General features: G+C 38.2%; 1 pseudogene; it reads right to left on the reverse strand.

Moving 5' to 3' along the window:
* The window catches only part of LOC144257148 (cilium assembly protein DZIP1-like), a 38,000-nt pseudogene extending 13,746 nt beyond the window's left edge, over window positions 1–24,254 (reverse strand).
* Window positions 24,255–25,792: the final 1,538 nt, after the last annotated feature.

The following is a 25,792-nucleotide window of genomic DNA, read 5'->3' on the forward strand; positions in this document are numbered from 1 at the left end:
GGCGGAGGTGTGGGGAGGCGCTCAGAGCTGGGCAGCGACAGAGCCTGGGCCTCTAAGCTTTGGGTGCCACTCAGGTGGTGGCGCAGCCTGTGGTTTCTGCCGTCCTGTTTCATCTGCCCAGAGGAGACACAGAGATAACAGGCTGACAAGATGGAGGCGCTGAGGTTCCAGGAGGAGGCTGGGGGTGACTCTCAGGGCCAGGGGCTGTCCCAGGACTCAGGCGCTTACTCCGCAGGCAGTGGGAACGCTCGCTCTCCTGGGCCCAGCCTCCCTCACACACAGGGGAGGGTGGAGGGCTGGTTCTAGGTGGGGGTGCTCAGCCTCAGTGGGCAGTGGCCTTTAGGGCTGTACTTTAAGGTAGGAGTCTCCCTGGGATGAGGACCCCAGCAGGCCAGGCCAGCTGAGGCGGGTATGGGGTGGCCAGCGGAGAGCCAGTGCTGGCTGTCCAGAGGCTGGGGGCCTCTGTGGGGAAGAGGCATCCTGGCTCCCTTGGTCCCTCTGGAAGTTCCAAGGACAAGTACCAGAGGCTGGCAGGGTCCTGCTCCCAGGGAACACAGGTCCCTTTGAGTTGGGTCCAGGGAAGCCCAGTCCACGGTCATTGCCCTGGGTATGGAGGCTCCAGCTGCACCTCCCAAGTCCAGTGTCCCGAGGCGGTGGCTCCCAACAGGAGCCCTTGGCCCTCTCCAGGGCGCAGACCCAGGTGTGGCCCTGCAGGGATGGCCGCTCCTGATAAAGGGGTGCTCCCCACATCCCCTGCGTGTGCACTGATGCCTGGCCAGGTACAGCCCAGCAGGGCCGCCAGCCAGACGCCCAGCGCCCCAGGAACCGTGGCAAGGAGGGGCGGCCACAGCAGAGAACGTGTGGGACGGAGAACCCTGCCCCAGGTAACTCAGTCTCAGTGCAGGACAGGAGCCTCTCCCTGTGCTGGCCCGAGGCCCAGTGGCCCCCAGGGGCTCCGCGAGGCCTCCAGGACAGGGACAGGGAACAGGGGACAGGGAGACGCAGCAGGGGAGGTGGTTCCCATTTCAGCTCTCACAGCCCCTGACAGCTGCTCCTCCGCTTCTTGCCTCTCAGCTCAAATTCCTCCACAGAACAGGGGTGAGAGCCGCTCGCCCCCTGGAGGCACCTGGGGGTCGCCTCCCCACCCCAGGCCTCAGGGGCCAGCACAGCCCACCCCAGATTGGGCCAGGCAGACATGTCCCTGGGATTCAGCCACACCCAAGAGGCAGGGGTGGTGCTGGAGCTGGGCAGGCTGCATCTGGGCTTTGGGCAAGGGGCCAGTGAGCTGAGGAGCAGAGGTGAGGCCTGCACCAGTGAGGGGAGATTCTGGGGGAATAGGGGAAGACAGGGCACTGCTAGGGTTCATCTGGAGCAAGGACAGGACCCCAACACACAAAGCAGCAAGGGAAGCTCCCTACTCAAACAGCCAAGTGGGCAACAAAACCTGCTTCAGGCAAGGTTTGAACCAGCAACTCCAAGCGAGGACCAAGTTGTATCCACCCTTTACTGGGAACTCAGAGGCCTTTTGGAGGTGGGCAGATGTAGTGCATGGGATTTCTGGGCACTAAGACAAGCCCTGGGGGCAAGGGAAGTGAAATGAGTTCACCAGGGTCATGCTAGGTCCTGGGAGCAGTGGGAGCAGGAATGGACACCGTCCCTGGAAGATACCCAGTGGTGACGTGGCTGAGCATCTCCCCCAGATGGAAGAGGAAAGCTATCTCCAGTGTGACCATGGAGGAGGGCCTGGCCCTTCTGCAGGAGCAGGGATTGGTGTGCCAGGAGGACACCCCCGTGGTGGCCACTCGGCGTCCTTGGACTCAGACCCTCAGGCCTCTGTGTTGTGAGGGAAGGTCCCAGTGGTTCTGGGTGGCAGGCTTTGCTGGACCCTCAGCTCAGCCTGTGGAGCCCGGGCCTGGCCCCTGTGCTCCTGGTGCCCTGGTTCCTGCCTGGTGAAGCTGGCCTCCCTGCAGCAGAGACGCCTCATAGCCCCTCACCGCCCCACAGCCACTGCCCTCTCCATCAAGGGAGGCCCCCGGTCCCTGGGTGGTCTGCTCCCCAGGCCCGCCTCTGGCCAGCTGAGAGGGAGCTGCTCGGAGAGTATGTCTGTCACCTCCCACCGCAGGATCAGCCTCCGTCACTGCACTCAGAGCCAGGACGGCAAGATCACGGATTACAGGACACGCTCTCACGCCCGTCTCCGGGCCAGCAGCAGAACTTAATTATTTTTATGGGTCCAGATAGGGCACCCGGGGACCAGAATGCCAGGTCTGCGGTCCGAGCCGCAGACACTGCCCCTGCTTTCGCTCAGGAGGACCCGTGCTGAAGCTGGCTGGCCAGCCCCTCGATGCCTCCTGTCGAGGAGCAGGATAATGGGAAGCTGCGTTTCGCTATTGTTCCTGCCCCCGAGAGGAGTGGGCCACCCTGGGCTCTCTGAGTGGCCGGCGGGGCCATCAGTAACTCTGAAGGATATTCAGCAATCTTTTTCTTCCCCCAATTGCCCACCACAGCCTATATTACAAATACATAAATCATAATGTTTCAACAAAAGCAAAATTTAATTTTCTCCTTTCAGCCGTTACCTGGGCCGGGTGGTATATGGCAGGCTACACCCGGCTCATTTATTACACCCGCTAAATGGATAATGGCAGACCCTGGCATGTGCACCTGTCAGTGAGTGAGCACAGGTGTGTCCAAGCTGGAAGGTGCTATTCAGCTGTGTGGCGAGCTGCTTTCCCTCAGACTTAAGGATTTCCACTTGGGATTAATTAGAACCTTTCCTTAAAGCTGGCGGTTGCTGTCAGGGTCTGCTTTCAGACTTCTTTTCTCTCACTATTCCCCTTTAGAACCTACATAAATGTTTTGTTTTTGTTTATGTTTTTTAAGAATGAGGTCTGCTTTTAGTTTTATTTTCTTTTTATTTCTTGCCCTTCTCCTTAAAAATTGGTTTTGTGAGAAAAGGTGGAAGCCGTTCTGCGTGTACCACATGCTGGGCCACTCCTGCCCAAGTGAGGGTATCCCATGTACATGCACATCTATGTACCTACAAGAAGACTGGGCACCACCATTCCCCAGTTCCTCTCCAGCTCATTTTCCTACTGATGCATTCAGGAACTTTAATTTAAAATCCTTATTCTGTAGGGCAACCTTCTCCAAACACAACTGCTACAACATTCCAATAAAGGCTCATTTAACCCCCCTCAAAAAATAAACTGCAACTATACTTATATAAAAGAAAGACAAAATTTATGATGCTTCAAAAAATGGTAGCTTTTAATTGCATCTATTTATAAACTTCAGCAACATATCTATGAAAAATATGTTAATGAGACAGGTCTCTGATCTACTGAAGACCAAAATTTTGGTTCCAGTTTCCCATATTTCTGTTTAGCTGTGAATCATTCAGAAATGATTAGGCACACATCCTCTCTGTAGGAAAAATGTTCATAATAAATGAAAAATTGATTCATCCAGGTGATGCTAAGGAATTACGTACTGTATCATCTATTAGCAACTCATTCCATCAGATAATGCTCAAAGTATAATTTGCAAGAATTTGAACTTAACTTCAGAACTCAAATGACAGAAGTGAAAACATGCAACATCAAACTTATTAATATTATTATACAACTACAGCATAAAAGTCTTGATTGAAAGACTCATTTTCTGACCAATATGTTAATTCTGAATGTTTCAAATTCATCAAAAATACCATAGAAGACAATTCCATATATAACCCACCACCACCATCAATCATCAGATTTTAAGCCATTACACAAAAGAAATTAGGTTTTAGATAAGTAGATTTTTAAAAATCCCATGTTAAACATTAAAGTTTCCTAATGCAATCTCTTAGCTATATCTTTGTGCTTTCACATCAGTAATTAGATAAGCATTAAGCACTTTAAGTGAACATAAAATAAACACAAGGAAAACAAAACAATGTAAAATGTGGGCATGCCAATTTCTTTAAATGTAAGCAAGCATGAGGATTTTCTAATATTGTAGGATTGGGGACATTGCTATTTAGGGGCTTCCCCATTTTGTCACAAGATACGTTCATGAATTCAATCCTACCTTGATATCCTATTTTCTCTCAGTGACATGTATACTGGATAAAGTGGAGTTGACCTAGATTTTTAAGCACAGGAACTGGGAACTTTCATATGCAGGAGAGCTCATTTTTCCATATCATTGGCATGTTGTCACTAAGGTACAATAATAATAGTAAACAGCATTTCTGTAACAGTCTACCAACTAGGACTTCCATTCAACAATGGACTGACACAGCAATGGGTGGCACAGAGAACAAGCAAAGAATTCTGCCAGTGCCCTTAAACCTTTGCCTCCAATCTATCAATTGGACTGCAAGGTACCTCCTTTAAATCCTCCATCATATTCTCTAAAGCAATATAATGATTCTATCCTTCCAACTCAATAATAGTGCCACTTCATTAGAAAAGCACTGACTGCAGTGTGTGTGTGTGTGTGTGTGTGTGTGTGTGACTGCATTTTGCATACCACACAATGCAGCTTTAGTTAATAAAAATAGTGAAGGCTATTCTTTTTTAAAGCCTGCAAGCTATCGTTCTACCTTAACAGGGATACTGTAGCACTATAGTATATTTTGCATCTATTAACCTGATTTCTGACCAATATTGGCAGGAAATAAAAAGATGGGTTTGATATGAAAAAGAAACAACATACCTACTCAAAATATACTTGTCATCCTCTGAACATTCTTCTTTTGAGCTGGGACATTACAAATGGGATATAAACCTCAGCATATCCTTAGGCCACAGCTAATAGAAACCAGTGAATAAATTCAGCAGCCTGCTTTCCTCCTTTGCAAGCTATGGTGACACAACACAAGAATACCATTATGGGAAAATCCTATTTTAAAAATGCCAATCCCTCTGTTTTCCAGTTAGAAGAAAGCAAAATATAAGAACAAATATAAACTGTGGCAGAAACGTGCATGCTCTTCTAGCTGCTTTTGATTCCAGTTGCTCTCCTTCCCCTATTTTTATTTCCATGCCAGGATGAACAAAATCTCATATATTTACAACATGCCCTGGTAAAATGAATATCTTTCTTCCTTCTGCAGCAGAAAAGTACAGAATAGCTTCCTATTAATAGCAGTCCTCAGAGGAGATTAGCATTTGTCACAAAGGTTCAAAAATTGAAGTTGCTGTCAAATGCAGCTTGAGATATTTCATGAAAGCAATAGCAAGTAAAGGGTTCATCTATATTGTTTTAAAATACTTTTAGAAAATAGCATTGTGAATGCTTTAAAAGTGGTGGATATTTTTAAGTTTCAGTTTAAAGACCCAAAACAAATTCATAAAACTTCTAAATAATTCTAAAAAGTAACAATGGGTTAAAATGGTATTTTCCTGAACTCTTTATTTAAAGGTAAAGAATTTTACTTTTAATGTTAACCACTAAAGCATACCATCATAACACCCTTCTACGTCTACTTGAAAATTAAACTATCCATCTCCATCAATAAAAGCTTAGTAAAGAAAGATCACCACTGGAACAAAAGTCACTACCTTCTAATAAAATCACTGTATTGAAAAAGAGATCATATTTACTTTCATGCCTGTATCCATACAATAAACTGTTCTTACAACTGAAATACTTGGCTTTCAGATACTTATACATTAGTTGTTTTTTTATATTAATATTTGGTACATTAAGAGAATTTTTTATTTTTGTTTAAAAACCTCAGATGGGTATATTTATAGTAAGAAGTTACTTTCAAAAAACTCCAAAATACATATTTTAGTAAACCAGAAATTCAGCACAGAATCACATAAGATAATCATAAGTACCATCCTTTAAAAATACAGGTCAATATGGAGGCAAAAATACAAATTATTTTTTTCCTATGAAATACAATCATTATGAATATGTAACAAATACATACACACATACATATATGGAGAGAGAACACTTATTTTGAAGCATTGACCAGTAATACACAAACTTTACAAATATTAAATTGATGTTAGCCACCACTGCCTCATATACCTTTTTTATTGAATCTATCATATGCAAATGTCCCACCAAAAAACCCAAAATTATATTTACAACTCCTTTTAAGGATCCAAACACAAAAATGTGTCATAAAAATCTTTAAAGTAATCAGAGAAAAGAGTATTTATCAGTTCCTTCATGGGCAAAATATATTTAAAAGGTTAAAAGAAAATCATGCCACTGATACAAATATACCATAGTCAATATATTTTGCATTATAAAGTTTTGATGTTGTAAATCAGAAATGTCCCAGGTAAAATTATTAGTGTCAACTTGTTTGAAAATCAAATAATACACACAAACACACACATGGACACGTGTGTGCTCACACACATATGTAGGCATCAAGGCTGGAATGCCTTATTCCACAATGACTTCAAACAAATTTTCTAAACCTGAAGCATTTACAAATATTTAAAAATATAAAACATAAAAAGCTATAGAATAATACATAGTAAGAAGGTGATATTTTAGAAAGTAAATTCAATTGAATATTTTCAAGCTTAGTAAAAATTTATAAAGCAGTAATTGCAAATGTAACTTCAACTTCTGAGATCAAAGACCCCAAAATTTTATAAAAATCCATGGAGTGAAGTGTATCTAGCAGCCAATCTGTCTGAAGAGATTCCTCAAAATTTCTCAGCAGAAAATAGGGTTAAAGAAGAGTTTTCCAAATTTCAAAGAAGACATTTTACCCTCTCATGCAGGTGAAGACCACTTTATTGTAAAGATTCTCAAGTTATTATTCTTTTGTGAATAATCAACTGATTGAGAAAAACCAACATTTTCTTAATCTCATTAAACTCCAAAGAAACCAATCAAATTAATTAACTTTCTACATCAATTTTCAGTCTAGATTTTTCTTAGACACAGAGTATAATACTAGTTTTGTTGCATTCCAATATTTTTAATAATTATTCAAAGTAAAAACAAATAAGACTGCTTCCTTCCACACCATCCTCAGCAGCCTTAAAAACTCAAAAACCCCAAAGCTTGTGGACATTTATTTATATCTAGTTTTTATTTTTGCTTTAATAAATTGCTAAATCATTTGTAATTCTCTCTCATAAGCAAGTATTATGCCAAAGGCTTTAAAAACAGTCCTTTGAGTAGAAATACGGTTCATGAGTTATGCACTATTTTAAATTGCTTAACAATACCATTCCCCATACATAATTTAAAAATAAACTTCAGCCAGGTAAAATTACCCCAATTACAAATTAGCAATATCCAAATTAATCAGATTTTACTATCCTGGAAGAGATTCTATTAGCAACTATGATATATTTATAATAAGCTTTATACTCTAGAACTAAAAATTGTTTTCAACTACAGAAAAAACAAGAAGAAAATGATAATGTTCAAAAAATAATTTTATGCAAGCTTAGTGCTCCACTACTTTAATATTGAGACTGGTAAATGTCAAAACCCTCAAACACATCATAAGAAAATCTGATTTCACTTACAGAACACTTGGTTTCTACTATGGACCACTGCAAAAAAACAGGATAGAAAGACAGCATACACAAAAGATATTCAAAGCATTTTATGAACATTTACTAATCATTAAAAATTACCTGTGAAATACATATTTTAGAGACATAATAAACAAAAGGCAATGATGGTTCTTGGCCAAGGCACAGAAAGAGTCACTCTTGGCCAAATCTTACAACACCAATTCCTGGCTCCTGATAAAAGAAGAAGAGATCTTCAGAACTTGTGCAACTCTTAGAAATCTCATTATATAGATAAAAAAAAAAAAAACTGAAACTCAGAGATGTTAATTTGTCCAATGTCTCCGTTCTAATGAGAAGCAAAACTGTTATCAATCTCTGATCTAGGAATCCCTCTCTAGAATCTCTGCTGTCTCTCTTTCCAATCAGACCATTCCACAAGATGTATGTTTTTATCTGAACTGAATAATATTCTTAAATGTCTTACCATATTTCAAATAAATAAGAATTAGAAAGAAGTATTTACTCCACCTATTAGATGTACCAGAAAGATCAAAGTAGGAAAGACCAAAAATAAAAAGGTGTACATAAGGAACTATTTTCCAAAATGTCCCAATTCCACAAGACTGTTTAAATAATAATCAGAGAGAAAAGTGTAAATACAACTTAAGCCAGTCATAGCATGGGACAAAATGGAAAAGCACAAATACCAGCCAGGCAAGGTAGTGCATACCTGTAATCCCAGCGGTTCTGGAGACTGAGGCAGGAGGATAACAAATTCAAAGCCAGCCTCACAAACAGTGAGGCAGTAAACAACTCAGTTTGATCCTGTCTCTAAATAAAATAAAAAATAGGGCTGGGGATTTGGGTCAGTGGTCGAGTGCCCCTGAGTTCAATCCCCAGTACCCCTCCACAAACAAAAAAATTAAGAAGAAAAAAAGCACAAATAATTGTCTGAATTTTTCTTGGTATAACTATTCCTAATAATTTTAAAGTAAAATTTAATTTGCCTACTGATTAGTACCATCTAATAAATACATTATGTACCTAAATTCTCTCTCCATTTTTTTCCTGATATGCCCTAAGAACAGACCTACCTTTCCTTATAAGGAAAAAGTTAACCTGTGATTAACTAAAAAGTTACCTGTGGTACAACTAAAAACTAAAAACATCAGCCACATTTTATGTGAGCAGGAACTATGTGATCTCTTTAGTCCTGACAATGTTTCTGCAAACTTACCTAGAATATCAGTGTTATTCATATTACCTAGACAACACTGCAGATTATGTCAAACTATTGGCAACCAAGAAGGGCTGTTAAATCTGTTAAAGCATACAAAAAAATTTGAAAAAAAGAGCAAAATTCTTAATATGTTTAAATTTCTTCTTACAAAAATAGATCTGTTTATATTTATGGATATATATGTATAGCTGTTATACACATTTATGACTATATATGTGTCTCTGTGTATATGTGTATATGTATCACTATTTGGTTATATCAAATTGAATATAAAATAAATTAAAAAGTTCTTACAACATATATATGTAGTCTTGCTACAATCAAAATGGGAAATTCCAGATGTTTTTCAAAGATAACTATGTTAGAAAGTTCTATCTTGGAAATTAACAGAACAAAGGATCTACGAAGACATAGCACAACTGTGGTTATGACCATGCCTTGGATTTACAGAGTACCTACCAATCTTTCATAATACAAATTGAGTATAAAGACATATTTGCACAGGCATATACTCATGCACATGCATAGGGAATTCTTATTTCATGAAGACATAAATAATGTAAAGCTCAGGATTCTCTCAGTCTGAAAGAGTTTCATAGGCTAAGAAGGATACTAAGTAAGGTAGCAATATGAGGAACAGGTATGTTGAAAAGTCGGGAAACACTAGGGAAGGGTTAAAAGAAGAAGGCAGAAGCAGGGACAAGGAAGATAATGATTGGCTGGCAGGAAATGGAAAATCAGAACAGTAGTAATTCCTGATATTTATGTAACACTTCCTATAGTTTCGGAAACAGTTGAAAGACATTAAGGTGTTAAGACAAGTATGTGTGTGTGTCTGTATGTGTGTGTTTGTATGTATATATGTGTGTGTGAGAATGCGTGTGTGTGTGTGTATTTATACACACACACACACACACACACACACACCAGTTGCAGTGGCACTTGCCCATAATACCTGTGGCTCAAGAGGCTGAGGCAATAGGATGGCAAGTTTAAAGCCAGCTTCAGCACCATAATGAGGCCCTAAGTAATTCAGTAAGACCCGGTCTCTAAATAAAATATTTTTAAAAAAATGGCTGGGGATGAGACTCAGTGGTTGAGTTCCCCTGTGTTCAATGGGTCAATTCCCAGTACTAAAAAAATCAAAAACAGGTATGTGTTAAAGAAAGCCATATATATATATATATATATATATATATATATATATATATATATAATCTCTGCTCTCACATTGAATAAAGATTTTTATTTAAATATGTTGGCCATTTCTCAGCAAATTCCTAAGTGCATCCTTCAACTCCTTTGGGTAAATAAAATAACAAGCCATTACTAGCTTTTCTGATGCATTGTATGCAAAACATTCAAACTTATTAAAATAAAAAATTCATTACACATGTACAGTATAGACTGGGTGTGTTGCTCAGTGATAGAGTGCTTGCCTAGCCTGCATAAAGCCCTGGGTTTTATCCTCTGTACTGCAAGAAAAGAAAGAATAAGATAAAATGTACTTGCAGTTTAAGAAACAGTTAAGAATATGCCTATACTGGATAAAAATATATTCATATAGAGCCTTTCTAATAATTGCACAACTGTGTTTTAATTTTGGTAGCAGCAAACATAGAAGTAACATTACCAAAGATGCATGAAGACTGTGTATATATATATATATATATATATATATATATATATATAGAATTCACAAGTTTTATATTTTGCACTATTTTGCTAAGAATAAACAATTGCTAATAACTTTTGTTTATTATAGTTAAAACCTTTTCAACAATAAGTATATCACATACCAAATCTCAAAAGACATGCCAGCCAATACTTGATACATTCTAAAGTATTTTAGAACCACCTTGATTTTTTTTATAAACCTGAGTTTCTAAAAAAAAATCTAAAAAAGTATATCTTATTCAAAATTCCAATTTAAATTGATGAAATAAAGATACTATTTTGAAAAACATATACTTATATACAAAATGTTAAATGCATATGTGAACCACTGTTGTTCCCACTAAAAACCATGTTAGACAATTACGTGGTTGTCAAATCTCTTTTTCTTCTACCTATTTTAAGTCTTGATTACAGGTTTTTATAGTATAACCACAATAATATTTGAATAACCTGAGGTAATACTTTCATGGAAAGCTAATTCTAATGATTCATCAAGATTATATACACTTTAAGGTATCCACAAAAAATGTTCTTTATTTTCAATTATTTTATTTTGTTTTACTATTTCCCAGGCTTAATCATTAAAACTTTAAATTCCCTAAACTTATATTCACATACAGTATCGCTAACTAAAAAGAAAAGATTTAATTATATAATATGTGAGAAAATCTTATACTTCAAAAACAACTCAATATCAAATTTGAACTCTATGACTCATTACTCTAACATGAAGCCTAACAGTTAAATTAAGGGTATAGTTCATAGTCATGCTATTTGGCCTAGTATGGTAGTAACCAAGAGAATTTTAGCAAACTGGTCTCCATTTTCATGACTATTTACAGATCCTTTTTATTTTCTAATTTAGAATTCTTCTCTTTGGTGATTTTAAGTTCTCAAAAACAAGTTAAGAATGAAGAAACAGTTGTAGTGAAAGATGCTCAATATATGGTAGTAAGTCTAAATTATAGAAGCTAACTAAAAAGTGTGTAATTTAAATTTTCTATGCCTTCAAATAGCATTTTAATTAAAATCCTGATATAACATATCACTAGCACATGTTATAAAAAGTGGTTATGTGCTGTGATCTAACCAAAACATTGCTTTGGCATTATGCCTAACTTTATTTGAATGCAATGGCTATCTCATAGAGGGTAAACTGTTTCTTTTCCTTTGTTTCTTATTGTATTATTAACTAAAGTGAATGAAATTTTGAATAAAAACAAAATTTATATTCTAGATTGACCCTAGGTTTAAGTTAGTGGTAATTTAATTTTAGGTTTCCTGACAGCCTTTCTAAGGCTATTTACTATAATATGTACAGAATCACTTTGAGTCTTTAAAATCAAATGAATGTTTTAAATAATCAATTATTTTTAGTCATTTCTCCTGGAATACTGAAACAACATAACTTGGGGGTGAAAATATTTTCCTTTAGCTCATATATGTTTATTCATTCATTCCTTATTCAGCTTTATCTAAGTCAGAGACACTGTTGAACATTTTTGTGTGTCTTCCACTGCAGGATATAGCCATTTTATTTAAATTCCTACAAAACTGTTCAGACATTCAACAAAAATATTTATGTTTAGGGATGTAGTGATGGCTCAGTGGTAGAGCACTTGCTTAGCATGTATGAGGTACTGGGTTTGATACCTGAACCACATTTAAAAAATAAGAATAAATAAAGTAAAGGTATTGTGTCCATCTATAACTAAAAAATTTAAATATTTATGTTTATAGGTTTCAAAAAATACCAGTTTTTGAGATTCAGACTCATAAAATACAGAACAATAAAACCCATATTCCAAAAGGCAAGATTGAGCTTTCACTGATACTCAGGGAAAGACATTAGCAAATTTATTAATTAGGACCATACTATTTTATATGTTAACTAAAATGTGTTTTAACAAGGCCTTTTTAGTATATTAGCCTTTGTGGACAGTGCAACATAGACTGATGTCAAATACCAAAATCAATCAGCTCACTATGCCCAACTCCAGACCTCTAGAGAGAAGGTACATGCTAATTTAGTTCAATCATCAATAAATATTGAAAATACATATTGCTTGAATCAAACTGTGAAATATGATGTATTAAGAACTATGTAATGTTTTGAAAGACCAACAATAAAAAAAAAGAAAATACATGACTTTGCTAAATGTTACAAATATACAAAAGAACACATGTGTCCTGGCTATTAGGCCTTTATAATCTAATTAGGCTGACTGGATATTTACATATGAAATATAAAGGAGTACAAATATACTGATAGAGTAAAGCCTGAACTCTAAGAGAACCTTGGATTGCCTAATTTTCTCGGCAACTTTAAAAAAATTATTTAAAAATAAAACAACTAAGAAAGGTGAGTTATTGTAATATCAACATTTATTTTTCACCCTTTGATGGGAATCTGTCTGCCTTTCCACCTTCTTCAAGTTTAAATTGGTCACAATCCTTTTTCAAAAATACCTCACAGTCTCCAAAGTAAGCAATACCTATTGTGGTTGCATCAGATGTGGACACAGAAATGTGGGTAAATAATATCTACTATTCCTCACACTTGCCTACCCCTTGGCTCCCACTGGCCTAGTTGATGTGCTTTCACATGAAACACAAATGTAACTGAGAAAAAGTGTCTCTTCTTTTGCCTCTTATACACTTGAAACAGAAAGAAAAGTTTTAACTTATAAAGCAGATGCTCTCAAACATTAAATGTATGCTAAGAATTAACCAGGTTCAATAAAATGTGGAAGTCTGTAGATAGGTGTTTGTGCTCTGCATTTGAAACAAGTACTCCAACTTCTAAACATGCCATGTCTAATAAGCTTAGAGAAACACTTCTTTAAGGTCAAGGTTGCTAATCCCTGCTCAGAATGCCCCAATTATAGTAACATTCTGTTTCCTCTCTCAATCTCCACCAGTTGTCAAATTGAACTGCCTACAGACATTATCTTGCCTTCCCATACTCCAAATTCTTTCAGGTCTGCAAGAGTCTGAAAGCAATTGCATAAAGCTGGCATTACTGGGAGAGAAGCAGACAAACAGATGAAAGTGGGAGATAAGGAGGGACATGAATTTTTTAAGTAGTACAAATTATATTGATTCTGTATTACAAATTAAAAGCTAAAAACATTTCTGTGAGGAAGAATGCAATAGAACAGCAAAAGTTACGTTGGTTCTGGCTGCAGTTCTGTCACTAATTAGCTTTATGATCTCCAGTGTTATCTTTATTTATCTGTAAATTAGGAAAAATGCAATTTTCCTTGCTCATCTCATAGCAATGTTATGAAAAACAAACTAAAAAAAAGCACAAAGCACACAGGAAAATATAAAGCATAATACAATGATATATGGTATTTTTAATATTTTTTATAAACAAACAATTCTAGACATTATGGAACTGTATAACTAAATGTCTTCTGTTTTTTCAGCGTCTTTTAAAAAATAAATTCTAATTCTCATTGGAAAAAAAGGTAAAAGAAAATGCAGACCCTTAGACATACCCTGAAGTTGTTTTTTAAAAAAAATATAGCCTTGAAATTGGCTTGTTTTAAAGACAATTACCCTCCATCTCCTGAAAGTGAAGTGCAAAACAAAAACATACAAACAAAAAAATATGGTTAATTGTGGCTTCATTTTATTTAGTTCAAATTTTTCAAAGCATACCCTGAAAGCATTTTAGCTGTAGATTAATAAGTATTATTTATTAACCCTGAACAGTTAAGGCTACACAGAACAATTCAAAATTATGGAAATTAACTTTTTAAAAACTTAACTAGAAAGTCATAAGATTCTATTTGTGTTTGGAAGCTCTCTTAATGTTTTAGAAACTCTGGAATAAAGACTGACATTAAGTACAACATTTATTTACAATAGATCTATAAGACTAAACTAGTCAAATTTGGACACAAGGAAACATGTCTCCAGTAAACATATATTCAGTACTTGGAGTGATTCCTTATTTTCTAACTTTTTAAGTCTATAAGTAAATTCTTTGCTGATATACCACCTTGCCATAAAAACCTGAAAGCAAATGACACAATTACAAGCTTTCAGAGAACAGATGGCGAATGTTCTTCTGGGCTCTTTTACTACCAATTTTCATACTGCTTGTAATTAATAAAAACATACAAACAGATGCACTATCTCCTAACCCAAAGATTTCCTGTTGGGGAAGTTCTGCCATTTAACTAGCTGCTTTAGGCAAACACACAAAAAAGCAACCTTGGACAGATACTTCTAGTACTGCCTCAGGAATGTAGTTTTAAAAATAGAGACTACTATAGAAACACCTCAGTATGTACTGCAGACAGTCAACTCTCTTAAAAAAATTTGAGAAGCGATAACACAATATGTAATTCATTTACATTTATTCTATTTACACTGTTATTAGCTTCTAGAAAGTAAACATTAGCCTCATCTAACATTTTGTTTGAAATAACCTGTCTCAATTTTTTCTGGGTCATCTCACAAGCTTTATTGTGTTATTAAAGTCATAACTACATCAAAGCTATAGTCTAATAGTATCTTTAGACAGACATTGACAAAGACCTTACCTAAAAGATTGTCTTAAATCTAATAAATTTCAATGAATAAAGGTAAATGGTGAATATTTAGAATGATAAATTCAAAATATCATCACCTTGCTGACCATATTGTTTCAAAGTCTACTTTTAAAATGCTATGATATAAAAATTATTGTTGAATGATTAAAAGATATAATAATTTAAATTCATATTTGTCATATTTTAGCATGAGCCTTGTTAACCAAATAACAATTATAATGTTTCCTTGCTTAAAAGTACATTAAAATATTTTTTTAAAGAATCTGCACTTTTATTTACATTTTTAGTTGTAGATGGACATGATACATTTATTTTATTCAATTATTTTTATGTGGTACTGAGGATCGAATCCAGGGCTTCACAGGTGCTAGGCAAGTGCTCTACCACTGAGTCACAACCCCAGCCCTTAAAATATCTTTAAATACAGCTTATTTTATATTCCTATTAATATTATCCCTTTTTGTGTGTGTGTGTAAGAAGAATCTGGTGTTCCACCTTCTGGTAACTGAGTGAAATTATGTATTGTTTCACAAGTAACTCTTCTTTATTTAAACTTTTCAAATATATATTAACTTGGATTACATTTAAGCTATATAAAAATCTATACCACAGTCCAAAGCAAAATAAAATCTCCTTAGAGATTTTGTTAAAAATCAAGCTTTATCTAAGCTCCCTATAATTTTTACATGGTTACCAATATGTTTCCAAATTCTACAATACATGTAAAATTGATTTTTGTATACTGCTTCACAGCCACATATGAAAATAACAGTCTTGCTATTTCAATGAATAAGTAGCAGCAGTAAATAAAGAAAAATAAAGGTCTCTTACCAATAAGCCCATTTTTCTATTAAAGTTTGAGACTCTCATCATTTGTCATGTTCTTGTGGATCCCTCTCTCATCAAATTCTGTGGGGTTTTATTGAAGTTAAGAGCTGGGTTGCACAGCTAGGCTCTGCTACATAGTAGAACACCCCAGTGCATCTGACTGGTATAACACTTCAATTGCAGCTCCCAAAAGGAGAAACAGGCTTTATATATTCAAAAACCTATGCACTGCTCACTTTTCCTTGACAGAAAATTTGAAGTCAGTGTGCTTGAACTATTTATACTTCACATGTAAACTCCAGGTGAGATATGAAAATGGGGATCATGTAAATTTTGAGCTCAATTCCAAAAAACTGAACAGGAATGAAGTGTTTATCTTTCGAGCTGAAATGGGGTGAGGCAAATTGCTAACATGAGATCTGACTTGGGGAACAACCTGTTTACCTGAAAGTAATCTTATTTTTTGCAAGGGTCACTGTCCTTCTGTTTGTCATATTGAATATTTATTATTTTTCCTCTCTCTTGCCTATAGAAGCCAGTCATGAATCTTCTCATTTCTCTTTATTAATTTTCTAGGAATCTAATCCCCCTTGGTGTTTTTAAACAAATAAGTTACTTCAAAAAACACATATGTAACTGGTCTCCCTTCTTAGTCTATCAATCACATTGCTTCTAGATCACTTTTTTAAAATGAAACTATACATGATTTAAAATATGTTCAATGAGTATTTTATTTAAAAACATTAATTGAATTAGCTATTGGTACTATAGTTGGTGATATGGCTATAAAAATGAATAAATGACAACCTCTTGGTCACAGGCAGCTCCTAGCTGAGTGAAGGAAACAAACATGCATTTCAACAACACAAAATAAGATGCAGAAGCTTTAGTAGTACAGACTCAGAATTCTACAGCAACAGCAGAACAATGAATATCCTGCTGTAACTGAGGCTGAAGAATGAGGAATTCATCAGACAGAATCTAGAAGAAATTGCCTAGGCAGAGCCACACAGATTTTAGGGAGTACAACATGTTGGAAGGACCAGCAAAGTCTTCAATATAACTGGAAAGAGTTCAATATGACTGGAAAGAGGGTACAAAGTGTTGAGAGGAGCTGATTTTAAGATTATGCAGAAACCCACACAGCAAAATGCCACATGTGAGAGTGAAAAAGTTTGGATTTTATCCTCTAGCTATGAGAAACCATTTGTTCAATAAATGGATCAATCAAAGAATTAAGCAACTAAGTCCAGCACTTAGAAGTCACCATATGCTCTAGCAGTTTGCTGTCCATAATATTCATAACAAATCTTGCCATTCTCTACTGTACAAGCTTTTTTTGTTCCTTCTCACTTTGCTCCAGGGGTCTGCCTTGCATGAAATATTTTCCTCTCTCATCTTTTCTACACTCAATTCACCCTTCCAGGTACAGCTCAATTTCTGTTCTTTTCTGTGATATCTTCGATGGCAATTGGACTACACTTATTTTTACATTCCTCCATTACAGGGACTGCATAATTCCTAACATTTAGCACAGATTGTCTAAGAAATCTCTGTCACTGGACTAGGAAAACTGTCAAAGCAGACAGAAGTACAGGGTTGTATAAACTCTCCATGTTAACTGAATGAATCAGAACCTTCTTGTATATCCGAAATGGAACAAAATTTAAATCATACAAGTATCTAGCACCACATATGATTCAGAGTAATTAAAACTACTTAACAGTTATTAATTATCAAAGTTTACTATGAAATATATCAACTCATACATATATCAACATAAATCATATATATATATATATATAAAACACTATTTAATAGTTACAGTGGGAATCTGAATGTGTCTTGGATATATGTGCTAAAACACAGGGAAGTTTAAATTTTTACCATGCTAGTTTTAAAAACATGAAGATAATCTAAATAAAGCCCCAAATACATAAAGGAAGTTATATGAGGTTAAGGAGGGTGCACAGTATTTCTATTTGAAAATTATTGTTCAACCTAATTTTCCATCCAAATACTCCTCAAAATATTTTACTTGTTTTAAGTGTCAGTTTAAACTCAACTAACAGAATTTCAATTAAAAGATTTTACTTCACTTTTTTATTTTTAAGTGTGCCATTTTCATTTTTAACCTGATCCTGAGGTAGACAATGAAGATGTTAATATTCCCATTTCACGAATGAAAAAGCAAAGTTGTTAAATGATTTGTGTCAGGTGACATCTCCTGAGAGAGCTGGGAAATAAGAGTCCAGGTCCCCTGATGCCCAATTCAGTGTTCATTAGTCACAACTGTATTAAACTATATATTTTAGGGGAAAACTACAAAGATGGCTCCTAAACATGTCCTTGCCCACAAAAACAAAATTCTTCACACATTAATCATGGGAAAATAAATTGTTTGAGGAATGGAGGGCAAAAAAAAAAAATATCTCACAGAGACTATAGTTTGGCTATGAGAAAAAATGAAGAATAATTAATCTATACCTATGCCAGGGATATCTCCTCAATGCCGAATCACAGAATTCCCTTTCATCCATCAATCAGGAATTTCTTGGCACAGGCCCCAAACATGCCATACTCTCTCATGCCTCATTGGTTTTTCATAGGCTTCAACTTGGAATTCCCTGTTCTCCTTGTCAACCAAGCAAACTTCTAGTCATGCTTATGTGTTCAAGCATACCCCCTTCCATGAAACCTCCCCACACATCCCTTAGCAGACTCACGGCTTGGTTTTGTGTCCTCATAAATATTATAGCTCCTTTCTCTTTGAATTATAACTGTTTCTACGCATCCCTACACTATAAACTCCTGAGAGCTAATATTGGGTCTTCCTTGTGTTTTTATGATACCTAACTCAGTGCCTATCACATAATAACCCAATAGGAGGTAATTTTGGTTAAATCAAGATAGCAGAGACAGGTTTTTTTCCTTCCTCCATGCCTATGCTCACTTTTCTGATGAAAATTTAAAAAGAAATCCTTACTTTGCAAAAGTAAGATATGAATCATAAGAAATAAATCAATATTAAAATTACAAACAGTATTCTTAAATAATTCCATTTGATGTTTGCATGATAGAGCCTGTGTGTGTCTGGCAGGGTGCCCAGCATAATAGATATACAACAACTTTATGATCAATGGATGTAGGGGTTGTGGGGCTTGTTCAATAAGTAACTGCTGAACTGAACTGAGCAAGGGAAACACTTAGCTCAGACAAGTAAAGGAAATGCCAGTAATTAGTTTTCTAAGTCAAAAACAGTATTATTAATGCTAGAAAGTGAAAAAATGCATTTCATTGGTTTTTCACCAGCTAGACCAGTGAATAATGTACAATAAAATAGTATCTTCTAAAACTAGTCATTTCTACAGACTGGAAATTGAAAAAAGATGAAAGTGTACTCCTTGGATTATTAGGTCTTATTGAATTATGGCTGCAATCAGTGATGATTAAAGACTAAACCACAAAATCCAATTTTGACAATAACTGCTCCATTAGATGGAACAAGAAAACAAAATAGCAAATTCCACCAAGCAAGTCACTGCCTATCACCAATACCCAGTATCACAAATGATATGGCAAGCTGTCAAGAGTAAAGTATGCAAATGAGATGCCCCAGGGTATAATGTTAAAAAGACTCTTTAACTTTCTTTTTTTTTCCATTTTAATTCACATACCTTTTATTATAAATTGTATGCTTTTTTTTTTAACTCCCCAACACTCATCTCAACTCCATGGGGTTGTATAATTGGAATCAGGGACACAAGCTCACTGACAGACTCCAAAATCTCCTTCTGTTGCTGTGACATGGAAAGCAATCAGCAAAAAGTCTTTGAATCTTAGTTCTGTTGCAGTCCACTGGCAAGCACCATACTTGCATTTTTAAATCTGAAGAACTAACTTGATAAGTCAGTGTACACACTGGCCTTTATACATGGCTGTCTGACTTCTCCAGTTGTTGGGAGGTCTCTATTAAATACAATTCATGCATGGGGATACAGCTCAGTGGTAGAGTGCTTTGCCTACCTCACAGGAGACCCTAGCTTCAATCCTCAGCACGACAAAATTTAAAGTAAAACTATATAAATACAAGTTCATAATTGCATAGTAGTCAAATTACTAAGCAATATAGGTGACTTTCCCTAATTTTATTACCAATCAAATATTCCTACCTTAAGAACCTGGAGTTAAAATGATTATACCACGGAGACCACAGCCAGCTTATGTGACCATCATTCTGAGTCCTCTAACACCCCATCCTGCATCACCATTTCCTGTAGTACCTGCTCTGTAGCTTCTGCATTCTTTGCTCCCACTATTCACTAAGCTCTTAAAAGAGGTCTGAGGATTCAAAGAAACCACACACACAGTTTAGTAAGGGGAAGCCAAAAAGAGAGTGCCATCCACACATCAGATGTCCCTCATGCTCTACATGCTTCATTTCATGCAATTCAAAGTCCCCAGTTTCCAGATCAGGAGAATGAGGTTTAGAAGTTAAATGACTTGATACATACCTAGGCAATACTAACCACACCATGTTCTCTGCCCTACACCCAACATTCACACCTGTTTCAGCTCCACTGTTCCTAAACCCACTGAAGACTTCTAAAACATATTTAGCCAAAATCACCAGACAGTAGGTATGAAATCAATCTTATCAATGTGTTGCTTACTTTGATATGTTCATCAAACACCACGCTTCCTCCAATTAACACAGATTAAGCATCCCTAATCCAAAAATCTGAAATGCTCCAAATCTGAAAGTTTTGTATGTGGACGTGACCCTACAAGTAGAAAATTCCACACCAGACTCCATGTGACAGGTTGCAATCAAAATGCAGGCACACTAAAAATACTGTAATGATTTTCAGACTACACATATAAAGTATCTAGGAAAGAATTAAATTTGTGTTTAGACTTGAGTCCCATTCTCAGGATATCTCAGAATGTATATGTAAATATTCTAGAATCAAAAAACAAAACTGCTGCAGGCTGCCCAGCCCCGGGTCGAGCGGGCTGGCTGAGCTCAGCTCCTGCCGCTGCTGTAGCCGAGCACTGCCTGCCACACCCCTACTGAGCGCTTCCAGTGCAAGCCGGCTTGCAATCTTGCAACCCGGTTGGGCACAAAAACACAAGCCAGTCAAATTGAAACAAAGTTTTATTATGTGAGAGGCCCTGTGCGTCCCCTAACAAGTGGGTCCACCCACGTGTGTTCTACCTGAGGGGGGGGGCCTCCACTTCCCCCGGAACACCCTCCTACCATCCTTTCCCAACCAATGGGAACTCTCCCATTATAAGAGTGACATGAGTAACCTGAGTCCCGACAGGGGCCCAGGTAAACAGCAGGAGATCAATTACCATATGAATGTAACTTAACATAATCATAATCTGAATTGCTGGCTGGCAGTCACTAAACCCAAAGGTGCCTGTATCAATATTTTTGCTGTGGCTCCTAGCACAAAACAAAACTAGAGTCTTTTAAGCATTTCAGAGAAGTGATATTTATCCTGTACAATGATTTCTGGTAACTCAAAATGGCAATATTTACCATCCTGGGCTCAATATCTAACCATTAATTGTTGGAGATTAAGACTAAAAGAATGTAAATGTTTGATTATTTAAATACTGTGAATTATGTCAGTGAATTTTCTTGTTCTCAAAAATTTAGGAGTCTACAACTCACCATGAAAACAGCTCAAAAGTAATAATATAGAGGGAGATAGGAGGAAATATAGCAAATGTGGCATATGTTAATAATTGGTGACTCTGGGTGAAGGGTATATCAAAGTTCTTCCTATTATTCTGTCAGTTTGAGAATAGTTCAAAAAATTTTTAATAAGAAAAAAATTTATAAATGGCCCATATTCCAGACCATTTGGGGACTGACCTCAACAGCAATTTGTACATGGTTGATTTTTCTTGACATGATAGGAGGAAATAGGTTCAACAACCAGCATTTAGACGACTTCAATAAAGCACTGCAGATGCTGGTTATTTAATTATTAATTCCCTGTCCAGCTGCAGAAGGTAATGAACCATGTTCTCTATTGGTTTAAATGCCAGCTTTTTGCTTAAGTGTGCTGTCTTCTGAGTTATGGCACAAATTTTAAAAAGGAAGAATGATTCCATAGGAAAAAGCTCTTAAATGGGGACTGGGTTGTTTAAGGTTATGACTGTGACCACAGTACAGCTTCCCACCTGGTAATAGCTGGCTTTGGCCTCGATCATCAGCTGCTGAGTAGAGATCATCTTCTTCCTGCGTTTACACTCCTCCTTGAGAAGCTTGATCTCCCCTGCCTGCTTGGTGAGCAGCTGCTTGCTGTGCTCACAGTCACCCAGGCTCTGGTGCAGCCTTTCCTCCAGGCTGTGCAACTGCGAGGTGAGGAACTCCTGCGAGTACATCAGGTACTCGATGGTGAGCTGTGCCAGGCGGATGAGCTTCAGCAGCACCGGGTCCACCCCCGACTGGCAGTGTGGGCATTTCTCGTCCTCCAGTTTGCAGAAGGTTATGTTCATGATGTTCTCCTGCAGCGTTAGCACGTCCACGGCCCCTGCCACCTTGTCCACGTCGATGGCGCTCAGCCGGCGCCAATCCACACTCTCCAGTCGCGGCCGGAACTGGAAGAAGGGCAGGGGGCCTGATGCCGCACTGGGGGGCACACAGGCCATGGAGGCCGCGCCTGCTGCTGCAGAGGCAGAGGCGTCGGCCCCTCGAGGCCGCTGGCCAGAGGGTAGTAGACGTGCTTCTGGAAGGGCATGCTTGCGAGCCAGTCCGCTGCCTAGGCTTTAATCAGAGGAGCGATTCGGCTTCGCCTACCATCCTCAAGCCGCTTCCGGGCCGCCGCCGCCACACCCTTGGGAAGCCAGAGAAGACCAGGTCGGCGGCGGCGGCGGCGGCCAAGGTCTGGGCGTCCAGGACGTTGCTATGGCAGCGCCCCGCCGGACCCAGAGCAAAGGGCGCGCCGGCCAGCGCGCGGTCAGCGTGCGCCCAGCACCCTTATAAACTCGTGTGGGGGTTGCATTATTTTCTGGAGAGACCAAAATATTTCTAGTAGCAACTTGAAGACTTCAGGCCTCTCATTTTGGGGGTCTTCTGGGGGCTGCCAGTGGCTACCACAGAGATCAAGATGCTGAGGGAAAGCCAGACATTCCTCAATCCACCGGGGAGTCCCTGCTTGGACCAACCACCAGGAAATTTTTTTTCTTTCCTGGCAGGTCTGTGGACTGAGGGCTCCATCCACTGGGCTGCAGGATCAGCGGGAACAAGGGCTGTGTTCTCTCTTGCTCACTGATGTATCCCCAACACCCCAGCTGCGCGCTCCTGGGCGGGTACCGGGCGCTGCAGGCTGACGGAGAGTCTCAGGGGACACAGATCCCAGGGGCTCTGCTGGCTCAGGCGGGGCTCGTGGAGGTCGAGGAGCAGGCGGGCGGACTCCTTCTTCCAGGGTGCAAGATGAAGCGTGTCTCGTCTGGGCAAGTTGTGGCGAGGCTGGTCGCCTGGCGCCGTTCAGGGCCTTCCAGACTCCAGGCCACTGGCGCGTCAGAATCCCCCACCCCCCTCCCGCCCCCAACCCCTCAGCGATCTCCTTCAGGCCTCTTCCTCTGCTGCCCGGCTCCTCTGGCTGTTCTCTTTAACTTTCAACATGTAGAAAAACATATGCATTTGATTAAAGCCTATGAATCCTGTTCCAATTACAGCATTATAATTTAGGCTTAAGAAAGTGTCTCAAATCTCTATCTCCCCACTACCTTGCCTCCTCCTTTCTTCTGACTGGGAGGGTAGAAACATCAAAGATATTAACATAATGAACATTATAAAGAAGAAAACAACAACAGGGTTTCTCAGGGGGAAAGTCTATTTGCAATATGGTTTACCATGCATAGCTTGGGGAAGAGGGCAGAATCTCCTGCAGCTGTGTGGGCTAATGGATGCAAATCATTAACTGCTATCTCTGTTGTATTCCGGAGGACAGTTGCAGGGGCTGAATACTTTTACTAAGAAGAAAAATATTGTCTTATAAAGTAGTCTTGGCGTTTTGCTAACATTGGGTTTGAATTTTAAAATATAGAAACAGGGTATAAATTCTTTGGGCTACTTGGGAATACAAGAACACAAAAGCCTCAAAGAGCCTTAATCTTAAAGAAAGACTGTTCAGGAGCCACAGAGAAGATTCAGATGACTAGGGAACCAGATATTAACAGTTTTAATAATAAAGTAAAATAAAAACAGCAGGTACAATAAGATTTTATATTAACCATTACAAGTCAAGATTCAAGTAGACACCCCATAATTTCTAATCCAAAATTTAGAATTAATTGTTCCTTCTTTATTGCTTTCATCATCTCCACTTTCAAAGGCCCCTGCCTTTGTAATCAACCCTATTTTCCATTACAGATTGTCCTAGATGCGTGCACAAATGAATAACAATACTTACCAAGAACTGCCATGAAGCTATGAAAACAAAACTATACAACTTGCAGCTCTGTGTAGAAGAATACACAAGAACAACTTGGGGAGGGAGGTGAAGAAGAAAGGGAACTATGAAAATCTTTTATCCAAGGTTTCCCTTATCAAAATATCTTATGTAGTGGAACTCTCTCTTTCTTCAACCCTTATCCCACCCCATTATTGGTCTATAGTACTGTCAAAAATTCCAGCAATTACAAGTTCATTTGATTTGAGCTAAGGAGAAGGCTGTTAAAATTATAGTAAGTAAGCTGCCAGAATGAGGTAGCTATCAGTTATTCACACATTGTCCTGAATGAGTTCAATCAAGTCTCTTTTTTTTTTTCAATTTGTCATGTATATTTAATGGACAGATAACAGAGAACAATCATATTAAGACCATAAATGTCAATGTCAATAAGTATGGAGGTTCTTTGCTCAATAGCTTAATATGTACCCAGCCCATCTGATTTGTGGCAGGCTTCCATTTCACTCAAGCCCCCTCAAGTCCAAATGGCCTTTTTAATGCTCATGCAGTACACCAAACACTATACCATCTCAGAAACTGTATGGACATTCCCTCTGTCTAGAATATTCTTACCTCAGATTTTCACATGACTTCTCTTTTATTTCCCTCAGATCACTGAAAATAGGTTACTATTAAGTATACTCTCTTGAAAGAGGATTACTTTAACCTCCTGTCAAAAATACCTTCCTATCTCTACTTCCTCTCCCACTATGTGTTATGCTTTCTATTTTTTTTCTTTTTTTTTTTATTGATTTTTTATTTATTTTTTTTGTCTTTTTTTTGATTTTTTTTTTATTGGTTGTTCAAAACATTACACATAAGAGGTTGTGAGGGGAACGGGGAAAATAAACAAGGAGAGAAATGAATTACAGTAGATGGGTAGATGGGGTAGAGAGAGAAGATGGGAGGGGAGGGGAGGGGGGATAGTAGAGGATAGGAAAGGTAGCAGAATACAACAGTTACTAATAGGGCATTATGTAAAAATGTGGATGTGTAACAGATGTGATTCTGCAATCTATATTTGGGGTAAAAATGGGAGTTCATAACCAACTTGAATCTAATGTATGAAACATGATATGTCAATCAAGTCTCTTCAAATATCAAAGAGTTGTCACCCTGAGGGAGTGGGGCAGGCTGGAGGTGAGACCCAGCACCCTCAGCTGTACTGCTTTTTTCAAGGTAGTTAGCAGCACAGAGATCTTGGGAAATGATAGAGGAACTGAGCTGTAGAACCAAGAATTCAACATGTAAAAAGGGGTGTAGAGAGAGCCATAGGCTAAAGACAAAGCTTGACTTCCTCTACCAATTTATCTTCTTGTCCCAAATCCACCACAGCTTTTCTGACCCTCTGCTTCTACAGGCCCTAAAGCTCAGACCAGTGCTGTCCTAGGCCACTTGGACTACTTAAGTAGGTTAATTACAGTATCTTGGGGTGGCTCAGAAATCTCATTATCATGTATATGATCTCTAAAGTCCTAATAATTTGTAAACATATCCTTAGAACACACACTG

The sequence above is a fragment of the Urocitellus parryii genome, chromosome 10, assembly GCF_045843805.1.
Source record: "Urocitellus parryii isolate mUroPar1 chromosome 10, mUroPar1.hap1, whole genome shotgun sequence".
In the NCBI taxonomy this organism is placed as follows: domain Eukaryota; kingdom Metazoa; phylum Chordata; class Mammalia; order Rodentia; family Sciuridae; genus Urocitellus; species Urocitellus parryii.